Source organism: Microtus oregoni, unplaced genomic scaffold, assembly GCF_018167655.1.
Source record: "Microtus oregoni isolate MIOR12 unplaced genomic scaffold, Mior012 000001F_ref0000356, whole genome shotgun sequence".
In the NCBI taxonomy this organism is placed as follows: Eukaryota; Metazoa; Chordata; class Mammalia; order Rodentia; family Cricetidae; genus Microtus; species Microtus oregoni.
This window is the reverse complement of record NW_024543060.1, coordinates 48383287-48396251: the sequence shown is the minus strand read 5'-3', so window position 1 is coordinate 48396251 and position 12965 is coordinate 48383287.

The window sequence follows — 12965 nt, the reverse complement described above, 5'->3', positions numbered from 1 at the left end:
ATTCTGGAAGGCAGCAGAGAACAATGGCAATAGCTAGTATTGTGTGGGAACTCTCTTGGAGTCCCTGACCAACAATGCAAAGGATGTATCCTCATGCCTCGTACAAGAGTTCTTGTTAGATAGACTATGGTTCCTGTGGGAAGCATCATCATCCCTGGTGGCATGAAACAAGATATACTTAAAATAGCAATAAAGTATAGCAATAATGATAATTAGTAGTAAAAGCAAATCAGAAAGCAACAAAAATGGGCCACAGTTCACTTACAGATTTTCTTTGGAAACAAGGTCTCACCGTAGACCTTTGACTGGCCTGGAACTCTCTGTAAACCAGCTGGCCCCGGTCTCCCAGAGATCTGCCTGACTCTGCTTCCTGAGCACTGGGATGAAAGACGTGAGACACCAAGACAGGCCCCTAGGCAGATATAAAAAATTATGTTTTCAAGAAAGTATTTCAGAATATGGTAAGATACACTTGTTTTGATGTTTATTGATTGGATAAAGACACAAATCTTTGAAACAGTGTAACCTTAATTTAATATTTATAAATTTGTCCAACACCAGATTTGTTCTTATCTATCACTAAATTTCTCCCTCAAATAATGGAAAGGTTCAATAGTTTGATTGAACTTGAAAAATATGAATGTTCACAATAAGTAAAATCAGAAAGTCCATATTAGCTCAGTGGAGGTGGCAGGATTATCGATGATTCTTATTTTCTTCAGTGTAATTTTCTTTGCAAATTCTCTACAGACAATTTTTGAAACACTCATGGGTAAAAGTAGTAATTGTATTGGCTTGTATTATAAAAAATACTCCCAGAGGCTGGGGCTGCAGCCTGGCACGTGTGAACTCCTGGGCTCCATCCCCAGCACCACAAACATAGTTGCAGATGTTATAATGGGATAAGAGAAGGCTTTTGCTAGTGTGGGGACTTTTATTTATTTATAAAAGTGCTTTACTTTAAGAAATATTTTTTTTAAATATTTATTTATTATGTATACAATATTCTGTCTGTGTATATGTCTGCAGGCCAGAAGAGGGCACCAGACCTCATTACAGATGGTTGTGAGCCACCATGTGGTTGCTGGGGATTGAACTCAGGACCTTTGGAAGAGCAGGCAATGCTCTTAACCTCTGAGCCATCTCTCCAGCCCTACTTTAAGAAATATTATGGCATATAAAAACTACATCAAATCTTGCTTGGTGGTAAATCTGATAGAAACAACAACAACAATAATAATAATGACTTTAAAATCTAGAATACACAAAACACTGCATTGGATTGAGCAAATCTTACACAGCTTAGTGTCAGTCATTGGCTGTGGGGACTTTTAGGAATAACTCTTCATTGGACAAACTAGAATAACATGTTTTCGGTGCAGGGGGGAAATGGCCTTTGGAGTGGCATGCTGGCGTGAGTGTTGCTGATGGCAGCTGATGAAGCTTTCTGACCCCGTGAGTAGTTGAGGAACTAGGGAAAGGAGGAAGCATGCCTGCCCACCCCAGCAGTGGCGTTTGGAAGTGGTGGTGACTCTACCTTGGTTGTATGTTTCCTTAACCATTGGCTAAGCGGAGAAAAGGAATGTCAGCCATCCCAAGGGAACATTCTCAGACAGTCGAGCGCTGTACACTTTCCCTCGTTTGCAGTTTCTAGGTTTTACATAAAATCATGTTTGTAGACAAGACATGGAAGCAAAAGTGACCTGTGCAGGGGACCAGAGCGACAAATGGGAGGGAGGGAGGATGGCTAGGACGGTGAATATACTCAACACAGAATATGCTTGTGTGAAAAACTGTTTAAATATTTAACTCACTTTGAAAGAACTGAAGGGGTCTGGAGAGGGGCTCACTAGTTAGAACCTCACTTGCTCTTGCAGAGGACCTGTGTGCAGTTCCCAGCAATCACGTCAGGTGCTATCCACCCATCTAACTCTAACTCCAGGGGACCCAGGGCCCTCATCTTTTTATGAAGCTATATGTTTCTATTATGTGTATGAGTGTTTGCTTACACACACAAATGTGCAGCATAAGAGTGCCCAATACCCAGAAGGGCCATAAGAAGCATCAGGTCCCCCTGGAACTGGAGATACCTGTAGTGTCCATGTGGGTGCTGGGAATGGAATTTGAATCACCTGCAAGAGCAGTCAGGGTTCTTAGCAGTGGGCCATCTTTACAGTCTTCTCACACCCGATACCCTCATTTTGCTTCCTCAGGAATCTGCACTCACAGACACATAGCCACATACAGACATATATAACTAAAGATAATTAAGTATTCAAATAAAGGAATAGGAAAAAAAGTGTGCCCTCATCCAAGATGGTAGTTCTACCATGACAGGAATCATACTGTCCACAGTGTGCCCTTATCCAAGATGGTGGTTCTACCATGACAGGAGCCATATTGTGCACAGTGTGCCCTTATCCAAGATGGTGGTTCTACCATGAGAGGAGCCATACTGTGCACAACGTGCCCTTATCCAAGATGGTGATTCTACCATGACAGGAGCCATACTGTGCACAACGTGCCCTTATCCAAGATGGTGGTTCTACCATGACGGGAGGGGGGGTCTCCTGAGAGTGAGCAGCTGCTCGCTTTGCTGCCTTCATCTAATTTGCAACACAGATAACAGTGTATGGCTAAAGCAACCACACATTCAAGCCATATGTCATGTGTTTCTGTTTCCATGAACTATCCCATGTAGGTGAATTTATAGGAGCCATTTAGCAATTTTGCTATTTTATCTCAGTTTCTCTTCACTAAAATGTTGGTGTGGTGTTAATTTGATTTTTATTAGTTTTATTTGTGTACATCTGTGTACGCCTGCACTCAGAAGACAACTCGTGGGAGCTGGTTCTCTCATCCACCCAGGGGTCAGAGTTGGCAGCAAGGGGTATCACCTGTTGAACATCTCCCAGCTCAAGGAGGGGATTCCATCAAAGAGCTCTGCATCCGCACTCCTGTGTCCGAACTGCTTATCTCCCATGCGGCAAACCGTCAACATCTCTGGAGCACCTTCTCCAGAATGGCTAGGTCTGCCCATGAAATGTGAATATTAAATGTTTCCACATCTTAATAAGTGTGTTTACATAAATCAATGACATCTCTGCATCAATATTGATTACCAATATTGGAGCGTAAACATTTCCATCTTCCTGGAGAATGAAGCATCGAGGCAGACTCCTAATTAAAATACTCAAGGCAAAAAAAAAATTACTCAAGGCAAACACGGAAGTGCTGCGCAGTGTCGTGGACATGTTTAGTCACAACTGCGTGGGTGGCGAAAGGAAGACAACTCCTATCCAGGTGTTTTGCATTCAAGCAGCAGTGAGGACATTATAATCCATACTTCACTAAAGACTTATGAATAGTAATGAATTCACCACAGTGTGAGGCAGTTGTTGAACCTTGTCCAAAAAAACATACCGTTTTCCTTCTTGATTTTTATTTCTTCTGCATGCCAGTGGCAGAGTAAGCAAGGTGGGGGCAGGAATAAATTATTTTAGAGAAATGAAAATTGTGTAGCAATGTTGTCACCTCCCGTGCTTAGCAAAGCTTTTAGCCTGTACTGTTCCCTGTGTGGAGCAAGCAAGTCAAATATTCCTGCAAACCGTGAGCGAAGCTTCAACGCAAAGCCTACAGCCGTGAAAGACAAAACAAGGTCACACAGATATGACTTTTTAAATGAAATGAACTACATTGAGAATAAACTTATGCAAAGGATTTAGGTATATAAAATCCGTGAGACCCCAGTAGTTGTCGGTTGGTCATGTTCAACTCAGATGTTCCTGAAATGCACGTAAGTCCGAGTGCGTTGCCTACATTGAGAGTGACATATTTAGTAAAAACAAAGCCCAAGAAAAGTTTCTCTCATGGTACCTGAAGGCTGAGGAATGAAACCCCCAGCACAGATGCTTCTCTAAGGTCTTGGTGTAGATACTGGAGGAAGTCTGCAAACAGTGCTCCACATTCTGCAGGAGCCAGCACTGGGGGGACATCCTTCCGGACTTCTTATTACTTGTCATTGATGAGACCTGGAGACAGAGTCCTTGACCTCCATCCCTCTGTGGCTGCGACTGATAAGTGGACCGACATCAGCAGGTGTTTTACTCGGGCTGCTCAATGCGGGCTTGCCTGTCATTCCTCACTGTGCTTCTACAATGAGCCGTTCCTCTCATCTGGAGACAGCTCTCTGTAGCAGCGCTCCCGTGTGAAGGGTCTTCCCTGCCAAGGCCACTATTTCCTTAGCATAAGGAGAGACGTTTATCTTGCCGCTAGTGGATAACTAATTATTTTTTTAATTGTAACACAATTTTTTTGAAGAAAAAGAAAAGTGAGATGGACAATGGTCCTCAATGTCCCTTCTTCCCATCGACTCCTATTGGGCTCTTCCAATGTCATCCCTGACACGGGTAACTTTTCTTCCGTGAATTGTTCTCTTGAATGGTTTCTATGTGTCATGTTATCTGAGGCTCTCTCTGGTCCCCTGGTGGATTTAGCCAGCCATCAGCTGCATAATTGTTAATTTTAACACCATAAAAGGTTCTGATGCAGAAGAGATATGGCATTGGTGGGAGAATTAATTGAAATGTATCTCTCAATCACACCACTCTCCTCTTGCTGGCTTCCCACATGCAAGAATTAGACCTGTCATTTAAGGTTTAAATAAATTTACATCTTCGCCACTCGCGAAGCTTTGAGTCTGATGATAAATGGGAAGGCTGATTGTTCCGAGTACCAATGTAGGTTTTTCAGGCTGAGAACAATACCATGGGCTCTACCGGTCATGGTCGGGGGCACATTCTGCAGTCGGAGCTGACAAGAGATAGGGTGGGGGGGGGGGGTTACGGGAAAGGAAAGAAGTGAGAAACAAGACACCAGAAAAATTGAGCTGAAATAAAATAAATGGATCATTTATTATTAAAGTATCTGCAATCCTCCTCCTTCTCAGCCTTAATTGGGATTTTTTTCCCCCAGATTTTGCAGCTGGAGAAATCAACATAAGATGCTACAGGCCAGATGCTAAGAATATAAGCACTCCTGAAGTGTGGACTCTAAGGCCTCTGAAACGAAAAGGGTCTAGATTTTAGGTCACTTCCAGTCTACAAATCTAAATGTTTTTGGTGCCATCTAAAGACTTCAAGACTCTCTTCTCGGTCATAGGCCACTGTCCTCGAGTACTTATGACCAGTAAGGGTCAGTGAAAGCTTGGCTCATCAAGTTCACAGACAGAACTAAATGGATACTTCTAGCAGGGCCTGATGCACAAGCCTCGAATTCCAGTTCTCCCAGTTTCCTGGGTGGCTGAGGCAGAAGAATGTTAGTTCAAGGCCTGCCTAGGCTATGGAATGATTTCAAAGCCAGTCTGAATAACCTAGTGAGACTCTACCTCAAGATTAATATTATTTTTCAGTCTGAAGCTTTAACTCGGAGGTAGAGCGTTTCCCAACCCTGCACGAGGCCTTGGGTTCCATCCCCAGCACTTCAGATCAGTACAAAAAAGTATTTCAAGTCACACCATCATCCCCCGTGACTCAATGCTCTCCACACCAGTGGCCACTGAGCTATGGGATCCTTGTCCCCGACAAAGTCAAGAAGAGACATCATCACAAGAGTAAAAAGCCCAGCAGAGGAGGAGCAGAAACCCCCTTCTTACTTTCCCTCTCTGCTTTCGAGCGAGAAATGGCCAGAGACTTTCAAAGGCAGCGACTTCTGGGCATCTTTCCTGTAGCTAAGCGTTCACACCTGCCCCCTTCCTCCCAGCTTAGTTCTCACTGGCCTACAAACCCATCCCATCAGACTGCAGTCTGGGCCTCCGAACTGCACGGAGAAACTTTCTCAGCACCCTCCCTTTCAGCTGTATCTGCCCAGTTCATCCAGCTGTTCCCAGGCTCTCGGAACTGGGTAAGGCTGTTATTGTACCTGGAATGACATTTTATCACTGAGCGACAGAACTAAATATTCCCCTATATATGGCACCAGGTCCTCAGCAAACAAAAAGGGCATGCTCGATTTTTTTTGTTTGTTTGTTCTTTTGGGTTTGTTTGTTTGTTTTTTTTTTGTTTTTTTTTTGTTTTGTTTTGGTTTTTTTTTTTGCTACACAGCACATTCAAGGATTATGTGCCCATAATTTCAGGGGACACAATGGGTCAGCTTTGTGACACCAGTAGAAGTGATCTGTGCATAATTTTCTGTCACGGCTTGTGTTAAGACGTGGGGTGTTGTCCTTTAGGAAACTCAAAGATGGCCTATCTCGGGTCAGGAGTGGGTGAGGTTGACTTATTTTTATCGGAAGAATATAATTCCTTGATCGTGGCACTCTGCCTTTAATTGCGCTTTCTTTTTAAAGTCGGGTGTAGGTAGGTGGCCCCATGGACAGAATTACAATGCAACAATTGAGTTTAGGTATTCAACTTTTCTTTTAAAATCCATACTGTGATGGTCTCTTATAAGTACAATAGGGAAGGAGTTATGTCCTAATCACTTTATAAGATGGGATGGGAAAAATGCATAAAAGACCAACCAGGGGTGTAAACACAACAATACAAAGAGACGTGATCGACTGCAAAGCTATAACTTACTCCTTCCACCACACAGGGGCATCGGAAACTGGCTCATGCATAGCTCTAGCACATACAGATGGTCTTTATAAAAGAGCCTTGCTTCGATTCAAACTGTGTGATTGCTATTTATAGTTCACACAAATTATTTAACTTCATATAAAGAAGAAATTGCAGATTATAAATTAAAAAGAGACAATTTATAAATGACGACCAGTAGAAGATCAAGTTCTTTGCGCCTATAAGAGTAAAAATTATTTGCATGAAAGTGCATGTGTGTGTGTGTGTGTGTCTCACAAAGAATAAAGGCACTTGAATATAATGTAGAATGCTAGAAAAGAGTCGCTTTTTGTCGTTTTGTTCTGCTATTTGATGTGAATGGCAACAGCAAAGCACAGTCAAGGTTACATCTGTAAAGTGTGACCTAGGAAACGAAAGGACCTTGTCACTAATGGAGACACTATTTGAATTTTTTTATTTGGTTAAGGCTGAGCTAATGAGCATAATGGGACTTGAAAACGGGAGGCAGAGAGAAAAGGGAAAGCCCGCTGCGGCTTTAGCAACGAAAAGAAGCATTTTAATGAGACCCAGCATTTGAGGGTTCTGAGCTTTTATTGGTGATCTTCCGAGTCACTCTTGCTGACATGCAGTGACCCTGCAATGGCCGTTCACTGTCCCCCATGTCATCAGTCTTCAGTGGCTTTCTCATTGTTTGCCCACCAGCTCCTCATTCTCCCTCTTTGCTTTCTCTTCAGCCCCATTTTCCTGCCCAAGACCAGGTCATCGATGAGGAAGGTTGTTTATTTTGTTTATAGTCTACAAGCTAAGATGTCCACACACAGGGCTCCTGCAAGGACCTCCTGCTGTTTCCACTCACCGTGGAAAGATGAAGGGAATGTGTGAGGAAAAGTCACAACACAAGGGCAGCCGGACTTTATAACAATCACCTTGCGCCCCACCCATGTGATCCTGCAGAGTGCAGACTGCCTTCCTGACAGCAGGGCCTTCTCTCTCTGCCCCAATCCATCTTCCAATACACCTCACTGATGATCGGATTTCAGCATGAGCTTTGCCCGGATAAACCACACTCAAACCCTAGCAACCCCTGTTCTCTGGCTTCCTGATTCTCCCCCCCGTAACTGAATGGCACAGAAAATGTTTTGACCCGTGATAAAGGCTTCTCAAAAGTTACAAAAACCTGAGAAGAGCCATTTTGAGAAATCCAGATAATAGCTATTTGACTAAAGAAGGTATTTTTTGGAGCCAGCACTTGGGAGGTCAAGACAGGTGGATCAAGATTTCAGGGCCATCCTTGGCTGCAGAGCAAGTCTGGGTTCTGCCTAGACTACACGAGGCCCTATCTCAGCCAAATGAAGCAAGATTATTTGGCATAGGGGAACTCATCTTTAGGAGGACTGTCCAAATACTTTTCTTTTTTATAATTACCCTCTCTTCTCATTCTTGATCTGAGTTCATTGTGTCTTCCTGGATTGTATTAACTGATGATAATCTCCTCAGTGTGTTCCCACCAGGCAGAGAATGATCAAATCCCATTCTCTTCCTACAAGAGTGCCATTCGCCACAGGAGCACCAACCTTGCGACCTCTGCATATCATGATGTCCCATGGGCCACCACCTTCAAATGCGGTCACCCTGGCAGTTACAGCTTCAACATATGGATGTGAGGGACACAAAATCCATTTCCCGACAGGTAGGGGTTGTTATTTCACTGCCATAGATGTTTCTGAGACTCAGTCAGAGCATAGAGTGGCTTTAACACAGCTATGCCTAAGGACGGGCTTCATCCTGGAACTCTTGTCGAGGTTAAAGGACAGGAAAGAGATGAGGCCAAAAGACCCTGACAGCTGCTGAGACAAACAAATATTTCTTTATTTTTATATTCAAGTCAAGACACATCTGGGTTGTTTGCCTAAACTTTGAGGCATTTAACTTTCAGAGAAGTGAAAACCATCTAGAAAGTACAAGAAAGGTAATTGATTCAGATGTCACAATTATCATAACAAAACGTATTACATATGGCAACAGGATTTTTTTCATAATACTTTGCAGAGAAGCCAAAAGCTTTCGAACCACTCCCATGAGCAACCAGATGTGCTGTGACATTCTGTAATCAAGCACAAATCCAGCTCTTCCCAGGAGGAGAAAGTGCAAAGTCCTCCGGGTCATACATGGGCATTCCCAGGGCCATCTCACAGCATCCCTTCCAGCCCTCTGCTCAGGGCTTTCCCATGAGCCCTGTAAGAGTAAACTCCCCAATACCCAAACCTCCCCATGTTGCATACTGACGGTTGACAATGCACTCCCTTTCCTGGTGTTCTGTAGGTTGTACTAAACATGCAGTTTCGGGATGCTTCAAGCTGTTGCTGTCTACTTAAACTCAAGCCCAGTCAGATAAGCAGAGCTGGAATAACATGGGAGGGTCCCTGTTCACTGTTCCTGACTCAGTCCTGAGATGCTGGCTGGACCAACTCTGTGGTCTATCCCTAATCTCTCTCTCTCTCTCAGCCCTGCCCAGCCTCCTACACCACTACAGCCCTTCAACTGTAGTTGAAACTGCATCTGTCCTTCATGAGCCCATAGGAAGTTGTTCAGACTCAAATCATCACATTTCCTATATTGGCTTGGGTCTGAGTCCCAGGGCATCCAGCTTGGACACATTCTATTCTGTCACTTCAAGCTAAGCTGTTGATCTCCTTGCAGACCACTTGGTGGTGATTCCTGCTATGCTGATGGTTACAATAACCGATGCTCCTGTTCCTGTGGGGCACAGCGCAGCTCACTTCCAACACCACACTCCTGTGCTCCGCGGGGTTCATGGGACACTAAGCCAGCTTCCGCCTCCTTCTCTGACTCAGCTCCTGCTGCAGAGTTCAGAAAGCACTGTTACTAATGCCATAGAGTTTGCCCAGTACCTTCAGGGATGGCAGCTTCTGAAGGCTGCCAGCGGTTTTTAGATTATTTTTCCTCAAAGGGATATTGCATGTTTATAGCATCCCAATTTACCTTCTCTTAACATTTTCCTGTAAGCGTCCAGAAAAAGGACATAGGTTCTCATCATATAATTCACTGAGTTGTAAACTAATAGTCACATTTATTTAATCAACATAGAACTAAAGGAGTGGAATTTTATCCGCTCCAGCTTCCTGGACACCCTCATGGAATCCTGCCAATCAGTACCTGTTCTCTCCCCTCTTTTGACTTCTAACACCAGATGTTAGCATTGCAAATTTCTTACATACAAAATTAAATTGAAATGTTGTGGTTCTGAATCCGTGCCTGGCTCAATCTTCTTGCTCAAGAATTCTGTAACATTCATCCAGACTTCTGCACATCCAGTGTAAATATTCAAAGTTTTTCATTGCTGTGTAGGATTCCAATTTTTTGAATATACCACAGCATATTTTTTTCGCTCCGTGCTCATGGATACTTTTAAGTTATTATGAAGGAAGCTGCTAAGAACACATGCAACTATTTCTATTAGTTGTGTGTGTGTGTGTGTGTGTGTGTGTGTGTGTGTGTGTGCCTTTTGGATTTCCTCCTCCATCTCTAAAAGTGTTCTGTCCCCTAACTTATCATGCTCTGGACACTGCCTGCTTGGGGATCTCTGTTCAGCATCTTTGGAGTCCTCTGAGCAGTGCTCCCAGGATACCCACAGCCAATTTACACAGAACAGAAGGGTTTGTTTTTGTTTTTCTTTTTTTCAGGGTGAAAACAATATTGCAATTTTCTCAGAAGACTGAACACTATTTAAAAGAATTGCTTGACTTTGTGATTCAAACAAATATCTAAAATGGGTTCCACATCCCCAGAGGAAAGAAACACATTAAATGATTTCAAACAGAACCCAGATCTGTGTTCTGCACTCTTCCAGATTGTGGTCAGTGAATTTCTGTCCCTATGTTCACATCCAAAGCTCCGCTTTGTGCCAATTCTGCAGTACAGGCTTGGGGATCATTCGCGCCTGTTTCTTCTCTGTACTTACCTGTGTTTTCTACTTCATAATCATCAAACACTCAAAGGATCCCTGGGTTTGTTTTGTAGATTCCAGAACTTCATGTATGCTAGACACAGCTACACCTCTGCCCTCGTTCTTACAAATCTTAAAATAGCCAGTGCTATTCAGCATAGACTTGTGTTCACACGAAGTACATGTCAAGACATAACACACACTTGTATTCACATGAAGTACATACATGTCAAGACATAACACACACTTGTATTCACATGAAGTACATACATGTCAAGACATAACATACACTCACTCACCTCTTTGATTTTCCTTCCACTCATTTGCCTAATAAAAACAAAATCTTATTTTCATGAATCTTGAGTGAGCCAGTTACTAAAAGCATGGTACTGCATAGCCCCAGCCAGAGGATGAAGTCCAGTTGGAATGACACAGTGTCTTTCTGAGTCAGTGTTCTATTGCTGAGAAGAGACACCATGACCACAGCAACTCTTATAAAGGAAAGCATTTAACTGGGGCTTGCTTACTGATTCAGAGGTGTAGTCCACTATCGTCTTTGCTGGAAGCATGGCAGACATTGTGCTGGAGAAGGAGCTGAGAGTTCTACATCTGCATCACCAGACTGCAGGAAGAGAGAGAGACACTGGGCTGAGCACATCTCTGAGGGGCCTCACTAAACCTGACAACTCAGTATTACCACTGTGGCCAATTAGAGGCTCTGTTAAGCTGTAGAAGGAAACCTCTTGGCTATTCTTTTTTCTCATGTTTTTATAAGAAGGACAGAATGCAACTATAGTCTCTTCTCTTTCTTAGAAACCTGTCCTCAAAGAAGAGAATGAAACTGGTTTTTGAGTTTTATTGTTGTTGCTTGTTTGTTGTTGTTGATTACTGATTTTAATAGACATCAGAATTTATTAAAGGAAGTACATAACTGGAGGAGAATTTGAAAGACATTAAAAACCAAGGGCAGACAGCTCTGTCCTTACTTGGGAGGGCAGAAATCAACCAAGAGATACTCAGTGCTTCTAGGCCTGGGTGGGCGTGCTGAGGACAGTCTTGGCCTGTGACCCTGATGCAGCTATGGGGATCTGTGTTGCAGTCCATGGTTGACATCTGTGGACTTCCAGAATCCATGCCACCACCTGTGACCATGTTGTTCAAGGGAGATATCCCCATAAGGGCCATGCCAATCTAAGAGTCCTATGCTGCCACCAAGAACCATGGGGCCATGATGATCTAGGAAGTCTATGCTGCCACCCAGGGCCATGGTGACACTGGAGTCTGGACTACTTCTGGGGGTCATGTCTGGGTCTGTCCCTGCCACAGCCTCAGTCAGTGTTGATGCTCATGGCTCCTGTTACCACCGAAAGCAGTGAGGATAGGGCTACACAGAGTTGGTCCTATCCCTCACCCACTGCATCAGTCTAGAGAACAGGCCCTACCCCTGCCTGGGCAGCCCAGTAGAGCTGTCCCTGTCGGTGGGGGTGCAAATGAGCTGGTCCTGAAGGTATGAGAGAGGAAGGGGTAGCCCTACTGTCTGTCACGTGGTGGCCTGCGAGAGGAGATGCACCCCTGGCCCCTCGACCCTTGCCTCCTGCCACAGGCAGGAGATCTGGCCCTGTCCTCATCAACCGCAGCTATTGGGAAAGCTGGCTCTGTTTTCCCCTGTGCAGAACAGTAGAGCTGGGCCTGGTGACGTGAGGGCAGGCGAGCCAGACCTGAGCAGGAGAACCGGCCCTGCTTCCTGCTGCCTGCTACCTTGGATGAGCTAGCCAGGGCAGTACTGGAGAGCTCACCTGGGTGGTGGCAGTGAGGGAGAGCTGGTGGTTGATCAACTCAGCTACCACCCAGGCCCAGAACGAGGGTTGAGTTAACCCACCCCAACATCCACCTCATCTATGAACTGCTGAAGCCTTGAAGGGGATGGACTGGCAGATCCAAAGCTACAGGATGTCCACGGCACAAGGCAACAGCAGGATACCCAAGAGGAGTCCCTGTGAGGGCCCAGTATCGATTATGTAGCAGAAGCCCAAAGTCTTGAACCAGACCAATGATTCATTGCAATGAACACTTAGAAATAACCATGTATGGACTAAAGGGTATACTATATGACTCACTGAGACACACACACATACACAATACACACATACACACACATACACACACAACCAAGGGAGGAGCTGCAGGGAGCAAAGGGTCCTGTGAGGTCTAAGGTAGCAAGGAAGGCCAAAGGGACATGGGTTCCAAACACATTTCAGCTCCAGACCACTCTCCTGCATCCTTGCTATGATGCTAGGTCTGGGACTCACTTCCCAGAGTCCTATGTTGTCTGGGATCCTTGTTATTCCCTGTCATCAGGAGCTTTTTGTTCTTCAGAGACTTTCTCCATATGGGTGCTGTCCTTCCTCCAGAGATGGTAG